We start from the raw sequence: 22,194 nt of genomic DNA on the forward strand, positions 1-22,194 counted from the left end.
CCAGGAAGACAAAGGAGCCTGTCCAGCTGCTGCCAGGAAGACAAAGGAGCCTGCCTCAGTTGCTACCAGGAAGACTGAGGAGCCTGTCCCAGCTGCTGGTAAGAAGTTAAAGGAGCCTGCCCCAGCTGCTGCCAGGAAGACTAAGGAGCTTGTCCCAGCTGCCAGGAAGAGCAGGGAGCCAGCACCAGCAGACAGGAAGGGCAAGGGGCCTGGTGCAGGAACTGTGACGGAGCCCCCACCACTAACCATGGTTGTGCAGCCGTCCGAGGTTGCATCCGATGTGCAGGAGCCTCCCCCCACCAGCAGCAGTAGCACCACCATCTCCAGTGGGCAGCCGTCCGAGGCTGCAGGGGATGGGCAGGAGCCTCCCCCCACCAGCAGCAGCAGCACCACCACCACCACCATTGAGCAGACATCACCACTGGCAGACAGTATGCAATTCTGCCTCCATGAGCTGCTGTGCAGCCTTCCTCCTGCAAATCCAGTGGGTTTGACACCCACCTGAGAGACTGTGACCTTGCACTCCCCAGGATCAAGAGCACAGGGCACAATGCCTCCTCCAGAACTAGTGGGTAAGACACCCACCTACCCCAACCTCCCCATGATCAAGAGCACAGGGCACGATGCCCCCCTCCGGAACCAGTGGGTAAGACACCCACCTATCCCAGCCTACCCAGGATCATGAGCACAGGGCACATTGCCCCCTCCAGAACCAGTGGGAAAGGCACCCACCTACCCCAGCCTCCCCAGGATCAAGAGCACAGGGCACAATGCCCCCTCCAGAACCAGTGGGAAAGATACCCACCTACCCCAGCCTCCTCAGGATCAAGAGCACACGGCACAATGCCCCCTCCAGAACCAGTGGGTAAGACACCTACCTACCCCAGCAGCCCCAGGATCAAGAGCACAGGGCACGATGCCCCTCCAGAACCTGTGGGTAAGACAACCACTCGAGAGACTGTGGCCTTGCACTCCCCAGGACCAAGCACAGGGCATGTTGCCCTCTCAAGAGCATGTGGGCAAATCACCCACTTGAGAGCCTGTGGCCTTGCACTCCCCAGGATCAAGCACAGGGCATTTTGCCCCCTCCAGAACCAGTGGTCTTATTTCATTTGCTGGCTGAGGTGCCCCCCTTCTCCCATCCACCTGAGGTGCCTGCATATTTCCCAACTGATGCCCCTGCAGTGTTCTCTCCGTGTTGAGGCTGATGCCATGTGTGGCCTTGGAATTTGGCCTATGGCCATGAGGACAACGTACATTGTGGACTGGGGTGTGTCCCTTTTTCTGTAAATATGTATGTATCTAGAATCTTGCCTTACTTATTTAACCTGATGTGCTGCTCTAATTACATTCACTTTTGCTGATTGTGTGTATGGTGTTGGGGGTGTGTGTTGTGCGCGTGTGTGTCACTCGCTTTTTCCTCCCCCCTCCCTTGTGTGCTAGGTGGCTGTACTCACCATTGTCGTCTTTACCGGCATTGGTGTTCGTGATGGAGGAGCATGTAGAATACCATGGGGAAGACATGCAGCTCGGGCTCCATGGCGGCGTGGTTGTTCCCTGTGTCTCCACTGGTCAGTCCTTTCCCTTCTGAGTTCAGTTTCCACCAGGCTTTTGATGTTGTTGGTACCACCCCGGAGAAGGTGGCGGATTGTGTTGTCATAATATGGTGGGCGGAACATTAACTTCCGCCTGGCTGTAGGCGGCTGCCAACGTGGTGCCTGTTGTTTCTGCCCTGGCGGTTGGTGTGGTAAAGTGGCTGTCTACCAGAGATATATCCGCCATGGTCATAATTTGGTGGTAATTACCACCAGCCTGTTGGCGGCATTATTGCCATTTTTACACCATCCACCAGGGTTCTAATGAGGGCCTTAGGGGCATATTTATACTCCGTTTGCGCCGAATTTGCGTCGTTTTTTTCGACGCAAATTTGACGCAAAACTAACTCCATATTTATACTTTGGCGTTAGACGCGTCTAGCGCCAAAGTTCATGGAGTTAGGGTCATTTTTTGGCGTGAACACCTTCCTTGCGTTAATGATATGCATGGTAGGCGTTCCCGTCTTAAAAAATGACTGCGATGCATATGCGTCGTATTTATACTCCCGGGCAAAAATGACGCCCGGGAGTGGGCGGGACTAAAAAACCCGCATTTGCGCCGGATTTTAGCGCCTGGGTCAGGGCAGGCGTTAAGGGACCTGTGGGCTCAGAATGAGCCCAGAGGTGCCCTCCCAAGCCCCCAGGGACACCCCCTGCCACCCTTGCCCACCCCAGGAGGACACCCAAGGATGGAGGGACCCTTCCCAGGGAAGAAAAGGTAAGTTGTGGTAAATATTTTTTGTAAAAAAAATTTGTGGCATAGGGGGGCCTGATTTGTGCCCCCCTACATGCCACTATGCCCAATGACCATGCCCAGGGGACAGAAGTCCCCTGGGCATGGCCATTGAGCAAGGGGCATGACTCCTGTCTTTGCTAAGACAGGAGTCATGTTAATGGCGTCTGGGCGCCCCAAAAAAATGGCGCAAATCGGGTTAAGACGATTTTTTTGCCTCAGCCTGACTTGCCCCATTTTTGGACGCCCAAACGCAATTTTTCCCTACGCCGGCGCTTACTGGTGTACGTGGTTTTTTTTCACGCACACCAGGCAGCGCCGGTCGGCTAACGCCGGCTAACGCCATTCAATAAATACGGCGCCCGCATGGCGCTTCAGAATGGCGTTAGCCGGCGCTAATTTTTTTGGCGCAAAACTGCGTTAGCGCATTTTTGCGTCAAAAAGTATAAATATGGCCCTTAATGTCTTAGTGGTTTTCAATTCCATTCGTGCATTGGTCTTGCCCGCAATTAAAATTAATACTATTGGATCAAGACCCAAAATATATTTTTTCTGTAGACAGCCAAACTGGGTCTGATTTGCAGTCTTTTTTCAACTTTAACGACTGGGACCCTTTGGCAAAGGAGTGTGATGATTAGTACTTGTGGAAGTCAGACAATCTTAATCTGCCTTGCCCTATTTAACATATATTTTATTCATGGCAAATGAGGTTTTTATTGTTCCAGGTTACTTCGGATATTAATTTCTTGATGAATTCAAAGAAGCGTTCGGGCCTTATGGTGTCATATATACAGTCTGTAATTGAAATCAAAGGAGAGATTAAAGTGACAGAATGAACAATTAGGAAAGAGTGAACACTCCTGTTATTTCCCTTATTTTAGGATAAAATAGTCAGATGATGCTCCTCTTAAAGCAAATCTACTCATGCACAAATCAAATTCTGGAAGGGTTTGCTATCAATAGAAAAATTAATAGCCTGTGAATCACAGGTTCATTTGGGCCGAGTGTCTCATGACAAACTGGGTTGGAGCATACTCAACAAAAAAAGCAAGGCACCCATTTATAATGTAATATGGACAGGTGTGTAACAGGGCACAAGTAATTGACTCAAACAATGGGAATATATAGGTATCAGACTACTGGGATCATGAGAAAGGAAGAAGACAACCTTGTGTTTGCAACAACTATATAAACATATTTTGGCTGAGCACGATACTCTACACTTTCTCTTCTCCATACGATGTGAAGGGGAGTTTTAACACTTTCCTTTAGACATTTGTTAGGTATTTGTTAGCACGACGAATTTTGGGATGTGTAACAGTTTGCCCCTGGCAGGTTTTAGCATGAGGTAAAACTTGATAAAATGTGTTAATGTGAAAAGACACAGGAAAAGGCAACCTATGCAGAATCAATGTGGTAAAAAGTAGTTTTTCATGTAATGCTTCAGTTACAAGTGAAATACTTTGAAACAGGAAGTATTTACTACATGCTGTAAATGTGTTAGTATTTACTAGATATGGTAAATCTGTAGGAAATTGTTGGTCATCTCATCTTACCTCACCTCGTCATGTTTTATCATATGTCACCTTTCTTCACTTCTTCTAGTTTCACTTTTGTTTATACATAGTGTGTTTCAAATGTTGGTAAATGGTCTGATTAAGAAACCAAATAAAGGTTTGGTTGACAAATTCTGAAAACAAAAATGGTTCCCAAGTTGAATCCATTTCATTTTCATTTTAACTGTAATTTAGTTACAGATTGGGCTACTGATCTAGATTTACCATCTAGAAAGTTTATGTGTTGTAGCAGTTGGTTCCCTCCCCAGGCACCCATCTTGTGAAGTCAATCCAAGAATCAGTCTCATCATATATTTGCACCCTCGTGGTACCAATTGAGAGGCAATGTTTAAGCTTCTTTCGATCATCAAAAATGGGCATGTTGAATGGGCATACTTTACATCTTTAATCTCTGTTTCATGAATGGTTTTCTCAAATGAGGTAGTCTTTTGCAAAATACTGAGCAAAGGATATTCCCTATGCTTCCCATTTAATTGTGAATTTTATTTGGTCTCTTTCAAGATTGATGTTTTATGCATGACTAATGTTTTGAAAGAACATCATTCTTGGATACCTACATTTTGTTATGGAGTGCAGTGGCACACATTTAGCCCTCCCAAACTGAAACTCTTGTGGTACAACAACATTGTGGTTTATAACAATGTGTCGCAGTATGACCTCACATTCGAATAAAATAACAAACCCTCCTTGGGACCATTAAGGTTTGGTTTCAAGACCTTAGCTTGACCCTGGGTAGCCATGACTTTGATCATTTAGGTTTTCTATAGGAAACAAGTATAAAGCATTTAGAAGTACTAAAACAATTGAGTAAGAAAGAGGCACAACACAAAATGAATCCATCCCCAATTTATCAAAACAATTTTCATTTTTATGAATTTAAAGATACCAAAATGTATAAAAACCACCAGAGGATTCTGGAGAAATAAATTATTAAACAATCTTTAAATCACTGCTTTTCACTCAAATCACAAAAAATCATTGGCAACCACTTCAGTTCACAGTTATTTAAAAAAAGTTTTGGAACATTTGTAATGGTTTGTTTGGTTACTCCGTCGTGTTTTGGGAGACCAACTCTGGCAGGGAGCAAGCCATCAAGTGCAATAAGGCTTAGCAAGACAGTCATTTCAGTTCCAATCCCTTTGGACCAAGCGCCATAGACATCAATAGCATGGTCTTAATGCAAGGGAAACAGTATGCTGAAGATGCTGAAGAATGATGTGGATGGCAATCGATTGATGGTGTTCTTTCTGGGGACACCACTCAATCCACAAACATCGTGGGTCGATCTCTCTAGAAGTCCAGTTGAAGTACAGCCAAAAAACAGTTGACATTGGTCTACTCGTTACAGTTAAATCACCAGTTCCTTTTAACGAGAGGTTAGAGGTAACCAAATTGCACTCTGATAACTCTCCCAGATCTAGCAGACTCGGATGCAACTTTTGAGTATCAAGACTAGGACTTCCCGGCTGCTCTTTAGCAGTCAGTGCCGATCAAGCAGTTTTGACTACCAACTCACCTAGGCAGGCTTCTTCAGCTTGACCTCGAGCTATACCAGGAGGTCAGCCAGATCACTCTTAGAGTCACTTCTTCTGTGTAGTGCTTGATGACATCTTTCCCTTGACCAGGGCACCACAGGCACAACACTGTCTTTGCTAGCCCTAGGATCAGCAGATGCAGTCCACTATTTGGTGCAGTCTCTCACTGCCAGGTCCGAGGAACAGCAGAGCAGAGCAGTCCTTCTTCGTCCTTCTCTCCAGTGCAGATGTGATCTGAGGTCTAGAAGTCAGGAGTGCTATTCTTATGCCCATCGATAAATTGCCCTTGGGGATGTGGTAAACACTAGCCATTTGACTATGGGGGTCCCCTCCTGCAGAATGTGGCATCTAGTGGTCCCAGAATGAAATATTTGTTCCATTCCTAAGATGGAAGAACCCATTTGTTGGTGTGTGAAGATTGGTAGCCCACTAAAGAGGTGTGACTAACTGAGGGCTTCATGCACATGGGAAAACTGCTTTGGCAACTGCTTCATCTTTTCTGTCCCTTATGCCTTTCTATCTACCAATGCAAAAGAGAAGCCTTTTTCGTGAGTGTCCAGCATTTGCCCTTCATAGGTGGCTTTCACTTTGAAGCTCACCTTTTGGGCTCACACCCTGTCAGGCCTTCATGCCAGGAGGAGATAACACCTTTTCCAACAGCAGGCCCTTTATTTTCCTTCCTTCACACATCTCCAGGAGGGCAGAAAGCTGTCCTGGGGCCCGCAACCATGAACTATCACTGGAAAACTTGGTCAACACAGTTGCAACTTTCTAAAGTTGCCATTTACTTAAAAAATACATTACATTTGACGTGGGCATCATGTCCGCTTCATTATAATGATTCTTATGATACCTTGAAGCACTAATATTAGAAATCCCAATTAGAAGTTAGGACAGGTGAGTTGTCAATGTGTACCCTGAACTCACCAATGGGGCTACTAGCCTTTCCACAAAGAAACAACAGTTTGGGATTTTTCCTGCTTGGACACATAAAAATACATGTTCTACTTTTTAATATAGAGCTCCCTCGAGAGGACTATCTGTAGGGATGACTTGCATGTACTAAAAACGATGGACAAGGTCAGAACCTTGGGCCTGATTCAGAGTTTGGTGGAACGGGTTAATAGGTCACACATATGATGGATATCCTGTCTGTTGTATTATGATTCCATTGTATCCTATGGAACTCGTAATACAGCGGATGGGCTGTCCGTCATGTTTGTAATGGTGTATTCTATCCACTAAACTCTAAATGAGGCCTTTTATCATTAGTTTAAATGGTAAAATCAAGGTAGCAGATTGAAAACTGCACTCCAGCCAGTAATGGCAAGCTGGGAGTTTTGCTTAATTATGTCATACTTGTGGTGGCACAATAAATGCTGTAGTCCATGAGGAACACTTTAACTTACAAGCCCGGTACTCCTGGTACCATATAATAGGGACTTATAAGTACGTTAACTTATGCCAATTGTTGTTGTTCCAATCAGACATTCACATTTTAAAGGTAGGGACACTGGCAATGAGGTCTAGTTATCAAACTCAAACTCTCCTGTTGCTTGGCTTTAAGTTAGTCAAATGTTTTTCCAGGTGCTTCACTCTTGAAATGCTCTCCTTTAAACTTTCTTGGGATGTGACGTTGAGTTCTAAGTTGCATACCAGTGCTTTAGCCTTACAATTTTTTAGAGTTCCTGTTCAGGTGAATGCATCCTGTACCAGTTTATCTCATTAAGTACCTGGCGTAATACCTTTGATGTTTCTTTGCATAAAATCCAATAAAAATCTTTCCCTTAAAAAATATATTTTTAGAGTTAGTCTGCTCCTGTCTTTCCTTACCTCTGCAGTTTTACTCTATATGATGTCCAAATTGTTTTGAGTTGTTTGTATGAGGCATCTCATTACTTATTATTGCTTGCAAATTGGGCAAAGCCGCAGGCATTCCTTTAAAGGAAGGGAATGGAGTTTCAGCCTCAGTATTTATAGCCTCATTTTGTGTTTGGCAGTCCCACCATGGGACCGCCAAACTCATTGGAAGGAGGCCACCGCCGTAGTGCTGACATCCCCCCCAACTAATATGCGTTCCCATTCGGGCTGAGCGGCAGAGACAGTGTTAGGGTATTGGGCTTGCCTCCCTTAAGGGATGATTCCATCCTTCACACTTATAATGACCCCCTTAATAATTGGGAAGGTCCTAGAAAATGAATGGCCAGATAAGAATGGATGTAATGTAGCACGGAGCTGGAAAATAATAAACTCATCATTAAGTGACGTATACCTGCATGTGGAACAGGCAAGAGCCTATATATTGCCCACATTTCCACTGTTAAACCTCGCCAAATGTAACTTTTATCGGAGGAAAGAAGGAGCTATGTTTGGTATCATTGATCAGGTCAGTGAACACTTCGGACAGAATAGATTGCCTTGGCACAGTGGTCCATGTGGGGTGGTTGAGGTCTTATACTGGAAAAGCAGTGTTACCTTTGGTCCAAAGAAGCAACGTTTATGGAGCTGGCCACTGTTAAAGGCAGAGATAGACATAGGTAAAACCCTAAATAGATTATGAGGAAGGCAGAGATCCACATACCAGTGGACTTCTCCATAATAGGCCAACTAATACATTTACAGGGGGTTCTATTCCTCTCTGCATTTGCAAAGCTTTTTAGCAATGTGATCCATATAAAATAGGACCAGTGCACAGTGCTTACACCAGTTAAGACTACACAACTATACATATCAATCGATGCACATTTTTGCAGTTCTCTTTTAACTTGCAGTCATATGACCTACTCATGTAATGCTAATTCAATCATTTTCTTAATGGGGTGTTAAAGCATCAACTCAGCAAAACTATTAAAGAGCTACATTTTAAAGCAAACAATTGTGCTAAATACAGTGCCAAAACCCAACCATCAAAAAATATTTTGTTTGCAGTGATCTGTAGGACTCAAACAATGGTGACGGGAGAGAATCTCTGTTACATCTGCATCTTTGTTGCTCTTATAAGGATGTGTTATATCTGTCTTCTAGCTGTTTGTAGTTGATTAGCATGTAAAAAGTGATGATGCGTGACTGGAAAAGTAGGTGTGGAATATTGTGTGTGTGAGTCAGTTGGTGTCTAAAGGCAGAGCTGAAAAGACCTTGGGGTTAAGTCTTCTATTGACCAACTAACATCTTACACATCTTCCCCTTGAAGCTTGCATGGAACTACAAAATAAAGAAGTATCTTACATGATCTGGTGGGATCAGCCTATTGACAGATAAAGTACTTGAATTATAACACTGGCGGTGAGTTTGGAAAATACCCCATGGCACAGAAGCAGAAAGTCCCTCATCTAATGAAAAGGGAGACTGAAACTGAAGAAACTGGACACCAATGAGTATATTTTCACACCTGACTGTCTCAGATTAAATACAGGGTTGAAAAGGTGTTGGAAGTCTAAGGAAGAAACAAAAGAAGCAAAGCATGAAGATAAGGTACTACGGAAAGCACTGGTTGAAGAGAGTCTTCTTTTGTAAAAATGCTTCAGGACAAAAGTGTCAGTCTTCAGCTATTAGTAACACAAATATACGGTGTAAGGGGTACCATAGGTACTGGACTTGGTGTACCTCCTTGATGACTGTGTGACTACAGGAATCGCCAACCCCCACCAGACCAAGAAGTGAATGACAACCCTGAGTAGGGTTAACTAATAACATCAGGAAAAGTAGGAAATCCCTGCCTCACATGGTGTCATTTATTCATAAGAATATAGATAGAGATCACCTGATAGCTGTGAGGAATGCCTCAGACCATCAATATGACACATGAGAGGGCAGAAACATATCAGCAGACCACAAGGATGGTATGGTCATTCTACTCTTTAGAATCTACACATTGATGTTTTTTTCTTTGGATCATACCTAAGGAACTGCCTAATAACAGACACTCCTGTAGGATACATTAAGGTATTCTTAACTTAAGCTGGATCCTTGCTTTATCCAGGTAATTAGTATATCTGAAGAACTCCCCCACTGGTTGAGGTCGAGTCCGCCCTGCTAGTATTACTTTACCAGTGTGGGATGCCGTGGTCGGTGATGAAGCATACCACTTCACATAGGTGAAGCCTTAGCATCCAAAAATATTATGACTTTGTGTATGTCTTGGTCCTAGGTACATTGGGATAGAATAGGGAAATAACCCTCCTCCATCAAGTACTCCTCATAACTTCATGCTACTAGGTTCCATTGGAAATAGTACAGCTTTGAGTCCTCCATTTCTCTCCTTGTGCTTGTATTCTTCAGCTGTTGCCAACACTGGCAGTACTGACTGCATGCGAATATGTCAGGAGCTGCCAATTATGTACCTGAGATGATGTGCAGACTCAAAGAGTAAAGTTATTTATTCATCTTGCGCCTGAGCTAAACACATACTACAGCTCAGGGTAGTGCTAAGCTCTTAGGAAGTTATGGAGCAAGCGTATGGTCTCATCATTTACAATAACTGCAGTGTGCACAAGCCTATGCCTTTCTTTGGTCTATATCAAGCTGTGCATGATGGTGCATACCAATGTACAGGAATATCGAAGGTCAAAAATTGTGTTAGTGTTGTTTTTGATTTTGTTGTCACTCCATGTAATATTGTTTTCTAGTTTTAATTAGTACATAATATATTGTTTTTTTTAATTCTGTGTTTGTAATTTTATTTTTTATTTTTTGGGTTTAGATAAATGTTTTACTGTTTAAATTGTTTAAATTTGTATTTTCAATTGTGTTAATGTTTTTAACTAATTATTGATTTTTTTAGTAGCAGGAAGTTGGGATATTAAAAGATAAGATAAGATATAAAAGTTGGGAGATTTAAAAAAATATAAATATTTTAATTTTCAACTATAAGTTAATTAGATTATAATGGAGTGGGAATAGTAAATGTCACCCTTTTAGTGTTCAACATCTTCCTCATATTTACTATAATAAAGAGATGTCACTTAGGTGGTCATTACAACCCTGGCAGTTGGTGTTAAAGCGGCGGTAAAACCGCCAACAGGCCGGCGGTAAAGAAAATGGAATCACGACCGTGGCGGAAACCGCCAACATAGACAGCCACTTTAACACTCCGACCGCCACGGCAGTACAAACAAACACCGCGGCGGTAACTGCCAACAGACAGGCGGAGGACAATGTACCGCCCACAGAATTACAACAGTCCAATCCGCCACCTTTTCCGGGGTGGATTCCCTGCGAACAAAAACACGGCGGAAACAGGACTTGGAAAGGAAAATGCTCACCTCTACAAACCCCACGAGGAACCAGGACGCCATGGAACCGGAACTTCAGATACTCCCAGCCTTTATCTTCCTGCTCCTCTACCAGGAGCACGAACGCCGGCAGCGAAGACCACGGTGAGTACTGCACCTACGACACAGGGGAGGGGGGAGGGAAAAAACAGTGACACACACACACAATACGCAACACCCCCACCCTCACTCACTACAACACACACACTAATACATATTGATACATTATAGTTACACCCCCGACCCCCCTGGAAGAATGCAAGGACAAAAGGAAATGAGTCGATTAATTGTACTATATTAAATTACATCAATCAAATTTTTTTACATATATATACATTTACACTATACACAATTATATACACCAAGAACACAAGTCCAAGGGATTCCACCATCATAGTCCGTGGACCACTGGGCCCAAAAGGCATGGGCGAGGCCCACACTCAATACCCGAACAAGATGGAGAGAACACTGCTGGGGCATCAGATAGAAATAAAACAGGCACCTCAGGGGAAAGGGAAGGGGGGGCACCTCAGCCGGATGAGTGCATGACGCTAGATCCGTGAGGGGGCTCCATGCCCACTGTTCAATCCTGGGGAGCGCAAAGCCACAGTCTCTCAAGTCTCTACAGTGGGTGGGTTGCCCACTGTTCAATCCTGGGGAGCGCAAAGCCACAGTCTCTCAAGTCTCTACAGTGGGTGGGTTGCCCACTGTTCAATCCTGGGGAGCGCAAAGCCACAGTCTCTCAAGTTTCTACAGTGGGTGGGTTGCCCACTGTTCAATCCTGGGGAGTGCAAAGCCACAGTCTCTCAAGTAGATAACAGTCTCCACTGGTTATGGAGGGGGCTTGGTGCCCAGAGTGCTTCATCCTGCCAAGGACAGAGGTAGTGGATGCCTTTCTCCACTGGTTCTGGAGGGGGCTTGGTGCCCAGAGTGCTTCATCCTGCCAACTACTGAGGTAGCGGATGCCTTTCTCCACTGGTTTCTGGAGGGGGCTTGGTGCCCAGAGTGCTTCATCCTGCCTGTGGCGGCCTCAGCAGCATTGTAATCATTGGCGTTCACTGTCCTGCGGTGGTGCTGGCGTTCTTGTCCTGGGCAGCACTGCTGCTGGCGGCGGTCTTGTCCTGGGCAGCGGTGCTGCTGGCTGTCTTGTCCTTGGCAGCGGGGCTGGTGGCGGTCTTGTCCTGGGCAGCGGTGCTGCTGGCGGCGGGATCCTGGGCAGCGGGGCTGGTGGCTGTCTTGTCCTGGGCAGCGGTGCTGCTGGTGGCAGTCTTGTCCTGGGCAGCGGTGCTGCTGGTGGCGGTCTTGTCCTGGGCAGCGGTGCTGCTGGCGGCGGGGTCCTGGGCAGAGGGGCTGCTGGCGGCGGTCTTGTCCTGGGCAGCGGTGCTGCTGGCGGCGGGGTCCTGGGCAGAGGGGCTGCTGGCGGCGGTCTTGTCCTGGGCAGCGGTGCTGCTGGCGGCGGGGTCCTGGGCAGAGGGGCTGCTGGCGGCGGTCTTGTCCTGGGCAGCGGTGCTGCTGGCGGCGGGGTCCTGGGCAGAGGGGCTGCTGGCGGCGGTCTTGTCCTGGGCAGCGGTGCTGCTGGTTGTCTTGTCCTTGGCAGCGGGGCTGGTGGCGGTCTTGTCCTGGGCAGCTGGGCTGCTGGCGGCGGGGTCCTGGTCAGAGAGGCTGCTGGCGGAGGTCTTGTCCTGGGCAGCAGTGCTGCTGGCTGTCTTGTCCTTGGCAGCGGGGCTGGTGGCGGTCTTGTCCTGGGCAGCGGTGCTGCTGGTGGCGGGGTCCTGGGCAGCGGTGCTGCTGGCGGCGGTCTTGTCCTGGGCAGCGGTGCCGCTTGCTGTCTTGTCCTTGGCAGCGGGGCTGGTGTCGGTCTTGTCCTGGGCAGCTGGGCTGGTGGCGGTGGAGTCCTGGGCAGCGGGGCTGGTGGTGGTCTTGTCCTGGGCAGCAGTGCTGCTGGTGGCAGTCTTGTCCTGGGCAGCGGTGCTGCTGGTGGCGGTCTTGTCCTGGGCAGCGGTGCTGCTGGCGGCGGGGTCCTGGGCAGAGGGGCTGCTGGCGGTCTTGTCCTGGGCAGCGGTGCTGCTGGTCTTGTCCTGGGCAGCAGTGCTGCTGGTGGCAGTCTTGTCCTGGGCAGCGGTGCTGCTGGTGGCGGTCTTGTCCTGGGCAGCGGTGCTGCTGGCGGCTGGGTCCTGGGCAGCAGGGCTGGTGGCGGTCTTGTCCTGGGCAGCGTTGCTGCTGGCTGTGGGATCCTGGGCAGCGGGGCTGGTGGCAGTCTTGTCGTGGGCAGTGGGGCTGCTGGCGGTGGGGTCCTGGGCAGCGGGGCTGCTGGCAGCGGGGTCCTGGGCAGCGGTGCTGCTGGCGGTGGGGTCCTGGGCAGCGGGGCTGCTGGCGGTCTTGTCCTGGGCAGTGGGGCTTGTGGCCGGTCTTGTCCTGGGCAGCGGGGCTGGTGGCGGTCTTGTCCTGGGCAGCGGTGCTGCTGGCGGTCTTGTCTACCGTGCTGATCTTCCCAGACTTGCCGGTTTTACTGTGCCCCTTCCCCACCCTGGATGGTGTTGCAGCTGTCTCCACACTCCCAACTGTACCCATGGGAGCGGCTTTGGTGGCTGATTTCTTTCCCCTCTCCCGCCAGGCACTGACCAACTTTTTATGCTTGACAGGTGGGGGACTGTCCGTGCCCTCGCTCCTTGCCACACTGGCTGCCCTGCTGCCTGGTGCACTCCAGAATCCGGTGACTACTGGCACCACTGGTCCCACCGATGTTGTGGCTGAGGTGCTAGGTTGGGACCTGGAGAGTCGGGCCCTAGGAGACTGAAGGGGTGGGGGAGGTGAGGGAAAGAGGTCAAGGATGGACAGGAAAAGTTTCTTAGGAACACTGGGCGGGTAGCTGGAGGGGGTTTGGGAGTGGAGGAAGAGGTAGTGGTTGTAGGAGGTGTACGTTTGGTGACTTTGGGTGAAGGTGCATGGGTTGGAGGCTGTCGTGAGATGGATGGCTGTTGGGTGGGTGTGTGGCTGCATTTGTGTACCTTGGGAGGTGGCCTCACAGACACACTGGAAGAGGACACACGGGACGTGTGAATGGTAGTGGGGGTGGTGACTGCACGTGAGCGGGGTGTGGCAGTAGGTGTGCTGATGATGGACGTAGTGGCTGAGGATGTAGTGCATGCAGGTGTGAGTGGAAACGAGACAGGGAGGGAGGAGGGAGACGAGGAGGAGGGGGACACAGTGGAGGCAGTGGATGTTGTTGTGTCTGCATGTGTCTGATGCTTGCGTGAGTGCCTGTGGGATGTGTGGTGCTTATGTTTGCCAGAGCTTCCCTTGTGTGTTGAGGTGTGTGCATGCTGGTCTGATGGTGTGCTTGGGATAGGCTGAGGTACAGGGGTGAGGGTCTGGGTGGAGGAAGGTGGACGGGGGAGGCTAGAGACAGGGACAATGGCTGCCATCAGTGCTGAGGCCAGAGTCTGAAAAGCTCGCTGAAGGGCTGCCTGACCAGAGTGAATGCCCTCCAGGTATGCATTGGGTTGTTGCAACTGCCTCTCTACACCCTGGATGGCATTCAAAATGTTAGACTGCCCAACAGTGAGGGACCTGAGGAGGTCAATGGCCTCCTCACTGAGGGCAGCAGGAGTGACTGGGGCAGGGGCTGAGGTGCCTGGGGCGAAGGTGATGCCCACCCGCCTGGGTGAGCGGGCACAGGGCAAATGCTGAGGGGCTGCTGGGAGGGCGGTGCTGGCAGGGGGGTGGCGGCTGTAGATGCAGGGGGGCACAGATGGGCCCGCAACCGCAAGGGAGCTCCCATCAGAAGAGGAGTCCGTATCACTGGTGTCAGCTCCTGTCCCCGCCGTGGAGCTCCCCTCGCCCTCCGTCCCACTGGTGAATTCAGACTCCGTAGTGTCACCCTCCAGGGCCATGTGGGATGCAGCTCCCTCCTGCTCCGGTGCCACTGCTTCTTCGCCTGATGATGCTATTGCACACAAGAACAGAGAGACCACAAAAAAGGGGGGGAGACAGAAGAAAGACATGTTGAGTGCATGCAATACCGCTACTGTTGGCGGACACGACAGACACAGAAGCCCCCTGCACTATGCCATGCACTTGGAGTTCACTATTCAATCCCAGGGACATGGGTTACAAGGCTATGCCCAATTTCTGCACACATGGATGTCACAGGAGCCTGACTAGGTGTAGTTGGCACTGTACACAGGTGGGGGTGGGGTGCCACAGGGCCTGCCTTAAGAAGGGTCCTTGCCTACTAAACTCGCCCTGGCATAGGGGAACCCACCGCCCACCTCCCCCACCCAGACACCTACAATGCGTGCTGAATCAGCAGAATGAGAGTGTACTCACCCCCTTGTGGCTGCTGTGATGCCCTCAAGTGCCCATCCAACTCCGGGTACGCCACCGCCAGGATCCTGAACATCAGTGGGGTCATGGTGCGATGGGCACCCCTCCCACGTTGGGAGGCCATCCCCAGCTGGGCCTCCGCCGTCTTCTTGCTCCAGCGGCGAATGTCCTCCCATCTTTTCCGGCAGTGGGTGCTCCATCTGTGGTAGACCCCCAGGGTCCGGACTTCCTTGGCGATGGCACGCCAAATGTCCTTCTTCTGGTGGGCGCAGACCTACAGGAATTGTACAGGGGAAAAAGAGAAGTAATTACCATCTACACCGTCACAGTCATTGGCCCGCATCCCTACCCTTGCCATGCCGCACATGCACTCACCGTCATTTCATGCACGCCTCATTCTCAACCCCCCACCTTTCATCCACCCAACTCCACACAGGCATTGCCCATACAGCATGCTCACAGTGTACTTACCTGTTTGTCTGGAGGACCGTAGAGTAGCGTGTACTGGGGGAGGACCCCACACACGGGTTTCTCCAACTCCTCCGTGCTGAAGCCAGGGGCCCTTTCCCCAGACACACGAGCCATTGTCTCTTCCAGACTGAGGTCACACCAGCACTTGCAGTGTAGGTCCTCTCCTGTCGAAGACCAGGTATCAAGTGATTGAACAGAGAGAAAATGGCGGTCACGTCCGCGGCGGTGCGTACCATCACCGCCGGCATACATCGTCATTGGCTCCTGGGACTCATAGGGTCCAATGTTAACAAATGCAGGATTGCGCCACGGTCTTCGACCACCTACCAAGACGGTGTACAACGCCAGCGCAGTTACCTCATATCCTCCTGTCCCACTTTACAGGTCAGGCAGCCGCCATTTCATGGGCCCACATGGCATTATTTTGGACTGCGTCACACATATCTAGTCCTTGGCTAAACACTCATACAGGCAAATTTTGATTTGCTAATATTTTCAGAGTAAGCTGTGTTTACGTACCTCAGAGTTGGTGGACTCTCTGCTCGCTGTTCTCCTCCATAGGCACCGTCCGCTGGGGCATTTGAGCAGATGGCGGCATCCTCCGGTGTGCAGACCGCTGGTGGACCTGTCGACAATGGAGGAGCGACATGTGACTATCACCTAGAGGCTTGATCATGCCACAATCCAGGAACTGTGTGCCCAGTTGGAGCCAGACCTGATGTCAGCTATCCGCCATCCCACAGGAATCCCCCCTCAAGTGCAGGTGCTTTCAGTACTTCATTTCCTAACAAGTGGGTATTTTCAAACAACAGTGGCCATAGCATCAGGGATGTCCCAGCCTATGTTTTCCAACGTGTTGTCCAGAGTGTTGTCTGCCCTGCTGAAACACATGTGGAGCTACATCGTTTTCCCTCAGATGGAGGATTAGCCTACAGTGAAAGGTGATTTCTATGCCCTGGGACATATCCCCAACATCATAGGTGCCATTGATGGGACACATGTGGCCTTGGTCCCCCCGCAGGAGTGAACAGGTGTACAGAAACCGGAAGAGTTATCTTTCCATGAATGTGCAGATGGTGTGTTTGGCAGACCAGTACATCTCCCATGGTAATGCAAAATTCCCTGGCTCAGTGCATGACGCTTACATCCTGCGGAATAGCAGCATCCCTTATGTGATGGGGCAACTCCAGAGGCATCGGGTGTGGCTATTAGGTGAGCACATGGACCAAATACAGTGGGAATAGTTGTCTAGGTCTGTGGATGTGCCTATGAGTTAGTGTGTGTCTAACAGTTGTCCCGCACCATTTGCAGGTGACTCTGGTTACCCCAAGTGGAGCTGGGGCAGTTGATGGATGGACAGGGTGACAAGGTGGGACAAAAGGATGACAATCAGGGTGGTCTCATTTCCTGGCGCGGGTCTTGGCATCGTTCTCTGTCTTTTTCCTGGATCTCAGGGACTGTTTGCGGGGTGGTTGTCTCTCTGCAGGGGGTGGGGTGCTGGTGTGGTGGTCCTGTGGTGGTGCCTCCTGTACACTAGCGCCGGCGGGCAGTTCATCGTCCAGGCTAGTGTCAGGGGACCCTTGTTGTGCCACAGTGTCCCTCCTGGTGTTCACGAGTTCCTTCAGCACCCCTACATTGGTGCCCAGGGTGGAATTGATGGATTTCAGTTCCTCCCTGAAGCCCAAATACTGTTCCTCCTTCAGCTGCTGGGTCTCCTGAAACTGGGCCAGTACTGTTGCCATCATCTCCTAGGAATGGTGGTAGGCTACCATGATGTAGGAGAGGGCCTCGTGGAGAGTGGGTTCCCTGGGCCTGTCCTCCCCCTGGTGCACAGCAGCCCTCCCAGTTCCCCTGTGTTCCTGGGCCTCTGTCCCCTAAACCGTGTGCCCACTACCACTGCCCCCAGGTCCCTGTTGTTGTTGGGGTGGTGGGTTAGCCTGGGTTCCCTGTAGTGGTGGACACACTGCTGCTTGACGTGTCCTGGGAATAGAGGTATGGGCCCGCTGGGTGGGTGCTGTGCTGGTGTTTCCAGAAGGGGGAAGCTCTGCAGTGGCGTATGCCACTGTGAGGGGAACCGACTGTCCCGAGGTCCCAGATGGGCAGGGCTGGTCATCTAGATCCAGTTGGACAGAGCTGCTGTCATCACTGTGGGCCTCTTCTGTGGGTGGAGTGGACATATCTGGACCCTCCTCTCCGGTGACGTTGGGTAGGGGTCCTGCAGGGGTGTAAAAGCATGATTATTGCATCTGTGTGTGCCATGGTGTGCAATGGGTGGGTGACCGTGTACCCCAGTGCTTGCATTCCTGTGTGGGACCTTGTGTGATGATGGGTTGGGGGGTGTATGGGTATGTGCAGTGGCTATGCTTTGGTGATGGGTGTCCATGCTTTGGTGTTGCATGCAGGGCTTGGGTTTGGGATGTGTGGTTTGTGATATTGGGACAAGTGTGAGGAGTTGGAGTGATGGGGGTGAGGGCGAGGGTGGGGGTATGTGATGGCATGCAGGTTGTGTGGGGGATGAAGTAGTAAAGATTTGACTTACCAGAGTCCATTCCTCCAGCTACTCCTGCGAGGCCCTCAGGATGCAGTATAGTCAAGACTTGCTCCTCCCATGTTGTTAGTTGTGGGGGAGGAGGTGGGGGTCCGACGCCAGTCCTCTGAACTGCAATGTGGTGTCTTGAGAGCACGGAACGCACCTTCCCCCGTAGGTCGTTCCACCTCTTCCTGATGCCATCCCTATTTCTTGGGTGCTGTCCCACTGCGTTAACCCTGTCCACGATTCTTTGCCATAGCTCCATCTTCCCAGCTATGGAGGTGCGCTGCACCTGTGATCCGAATAGCTGTGGCTCTACCCAGATGATTTCCTCCAACATGACCCTGAGCTCCTCCTCAGAGAACCTGGGGTGTCTTTGCAGTGCCATGGGGTGGTGTGGGTGATGTGTGGGGTGGTGTGTGTTGTGATGTGTGGTGTGATATTTAGAGGTGTGTTGTGTGAGGTGCGTGGATGTTATGTGAGTGATGGTGTTGAGTGCCTGTGGATGATAGTTTGTAGATTGTGGTGTCTCTCTCTGGCCTTCAGTCGCAATTGTGGTCGTAGGGGTTTGTGGGTGATGTGGGTGTGTGTTTTATATTGTATTGAGTGTGTGGGAGTGGTGTGTGTATGTGTATCAGGTGTGTGTATTTTGATTTGTCCAATGTGGTTGTGTTTTGTAAATGTGTGTGTATTTTGAGTGCGGTGGTGTGTACTGCCAATGGAATACCGTGGTTGAAAGACCGCCACATGGATTTGTGGGTCGTGATAAGGTGGGCGTATTCCATTTGGCGTGACGGTGGAGATTTTGTTATCGCCAGTTTATCACTGACCTTTGGTGTGGCGGACTTGTGTGGGTGTCTAGATTTTGGCGGATTCCGAGCTTTGGGTCATAATAACCGTGGCGGAATTCCGCTTCCGCGGCGGTGTGCTGCCGGTCTTCTGCACGGCGGTAAGAGGCTTTTACCGCCAATGTTGTAATGACCGCCTTAATATTTAAATTTAGTTTTTTTACAATTTTAATTTATTGAACAATTTTTATATTTTGAGAAAAGTATATTTTATGTGAAAATAAAAACAATTATAAAATCAAGTAAATAAAACATTTATTGTTAGTTTTTAATTCAAAAACACAAGAAAAATATATTTTATAAATATTTGTATAATGTACATTTTCAATTTTTTTTTAGAATTATTAAAACTTTTAACTTTTATTTGACTACATATTTCAAAATATTTAAATACATTTTAACATCATTTCAACATATTCTTTAGTAGCATGTATGAAAGCAGCACTATATGTACTGGACCTGGCATAAGTCCTTGATGGCTGGGTGGCTACAGGAATCACCAACCCCCGCCAGACCATGAAATGAATGATATCCCTGAGTATTGTTGACTATATGAAATCATTGTATATATTTTCTACTATTATTTAATTTAATACTTTATATTTTTTATATAATTTTTACAACATTCTTTGAGATCTGTTGGGATTTCAAAATGTTTTATATTTTTTAACATTTATTTAAATATTTTTTCAAAATTTCCCATGTATTTCTAAAGGGAGATAATCTTTTATTTAAGTTTCATTTGACTGCTATTGTTTTTACAGCTACCTTCTATTTTTCCAGGAACCAAGCTGTGGTAAGAGGCTACTGTTCCAAGGAACAGTAGGTCCCATTTAAAGGATTTTCTAAGGGTATTGAGGTTAGGGGTATTTGGAATTCATGCTTAAAACTTAGGTATAGTGTTGTTTGTGAGTTTTTGGGTATATTTATATGTGTTTTCGTTGATGTTTTTCACTGTTTTGTTGTTTGGCATTTTTTGACATTGTTATAGAAATGTATGAATATGGTATGTTAAATTATGTGATGTTATTTATGTTTTGATGATTAGACGTTATGTATATGTACATTTGGGCCTGTAAGAGATTGTTTTTTAACATTTCTTTGAACAATTTCTATTCGAATTTGGATTTTTACTATTTGTTTTTTTAAAGGAAATCAGTTTTTTCTCTTATAAACCAATTGTTTTTACTTATATTTTCTTTTTCCGGTTTCCTTGACTGGTTCATTTTTAATCGATTTTTTGTGTTTTTATTTATGGGAACCACAGAGTCTGGATTGCTTCAAGAGATTTCGATTAGATTGTTTATCCTTTTGTGTTTTCCTTTGGGCTTTTGGATTCATTTTCTTAATCTTTTTGGGGATCACTATTTTTTGTTATGTGAAGATAGAGAAAGACCTGCATCTACACAACAGGATATATTATTTCTTACTTTTCTTGTAGGTGGAAAATGTCATAATATATTGCTTATATTACAATTTGTTAAATTATATATATATATATATATATATATATATATATATATATATCACTGAGAAGAAGTCCTGCTGTTCTTCCTGCACTCGCCTATCGAGGTTGGTGCTCAAAAATGGGCGCAGGACCCATTTGATATATACCACCACATATAATTCAAACACTGGCACTCCATGCAATTGCTTTTCTTTCTTCACATCCAGAAATCCTTTTCATATCAAAGAATTCATCATGACATTCAGGCCTGTAGACTTTTTTTAGGGATAAACTTATCAGACTCCTGGAACATTCTGAGTTGCTTTTGAAAATGTTAAGATTTTGTTTGGAAAATAATTTTTTCATGTATGAAGATCATTGGTATAGGCAAATAACCGGGACTGCGATGGGGAGTTGCTTTGCCCCAAGTTATGCCTGCCTTTTCATGGGGTGGTGGGAAACACAATTTGTGATGGTGGACGAAAATGCAAAATGGTTTCACTACATCATTTTCTGGACACGATATATCGATGATATATTCATGATTTGGGATGGCCCTGAACCTCAGTTACTTGATTTTTTGATTTGGTTACCAAAAAATAGTTTGAATTTAAATTTCACACATAAAATACACAGACAGGTTAAGGAATTGTTGGATGTAGAGGTCAGGGTTGAATCAGGCACTTTACATACCAGATTGTTTAAAAAAAACACGGCTGGAAATAGTATCTTGCATGCCTTGAGTCACCATCCGTCCAGTGTTAAATGGAGCATACCCTATGCGGAATTGCTTAGAGCTAAGAGAAACTGCAGTACACCACAACATTTTTGAAAGGGAACAAGAGATAATGGCTCAAAGGTTCAGATCTAGGGGATACCCAAACAAAATAATTAAGAATGCTTGCCGTAAGGTAGAGGGAGTTCAAAGGGCAACGTTACTAGTCCCAAAAAAAAAAGAGACTGACATGAATTCCCCGAGATTTGTGACTACTTTTAATGTGTATTCATTGGAAGTTAAAAAGATTCTAACTAAATATTGGCATTTGATCAAGGCTGATAGGGTGATTGGACAGTTAGTTAGTCCCCTTCCAATGATAACTTATAAGAGAAGTAGTTCCCTGAGAGATATTTTGGTACACAGTTATGCATTTAAAAGGAAGGGAACCTTTCTGGATAAACAACAAGGTTTCTATAAATGCGCCAAGTGTAAAGCATGTACACAGAGTACAAATCGTAAAGATTATATGTTACCTACCGGGAAACAGGAGAGCATTAAGAATTTTTTGAGTTGCACCTCACATTTTGCTATTTATGTCATTGTGTGCCCATGTGGGCTACAATATGTGAGGAGTACGATTTTTCCCCTCAAGAAACGGATTCTTGAACATTGGAGAGCAATTGTGAATAAGGATGTAACGTACCCGGCAGCTCGCCATTGTAACTTGGCACATGGAGGGATGGAGGAAAAGATGACATTTTTTGGTATTGATAGAGTGTTGGGTACCCTGAGGGGAGGTGACAGAGAGAGGCAACCAAGAAAGTTGGAATCTGAATACATTGTTCGATTAAATAGTCGACATCCTTGGGGATAGAACAAGGATGAGGAACTTTTTTGTTCGCATTGGCTAGTCAGATTTTGGATTATGAGAGAGTTAGTTGTTCAGGGTTCAAGATTAATTTGAATCTCAATCTCATTTTGATAGTATTGTCCAAGAGGCCATCGAATCAGTTAAATCAGCAATGTTGTGGGTATGTTGGTATTATGTTTAGTGGGACAGGTGAGATTAGAAATACGGAATAAGAGAAGAAAATAAGAAGTAAAGAACGTAGGGTGAAAAGATAAGTTAAGAGGAATGATATAT

Source organism: Pleurodeles waltl, chromosome 11 (genome assembly GCF_031143425.1).
Source record: "Pleurodeles waltl isolate 20211129_DDA chromosome 11, aPleWal1.hap1.20221129, whole genome shotgun sequence".
NCBI lineage: Eukaryota > Metazoa > Chordata > Amphibia > Caudata > Salamandridae > Pleurodeles > Pleurodeles waltl.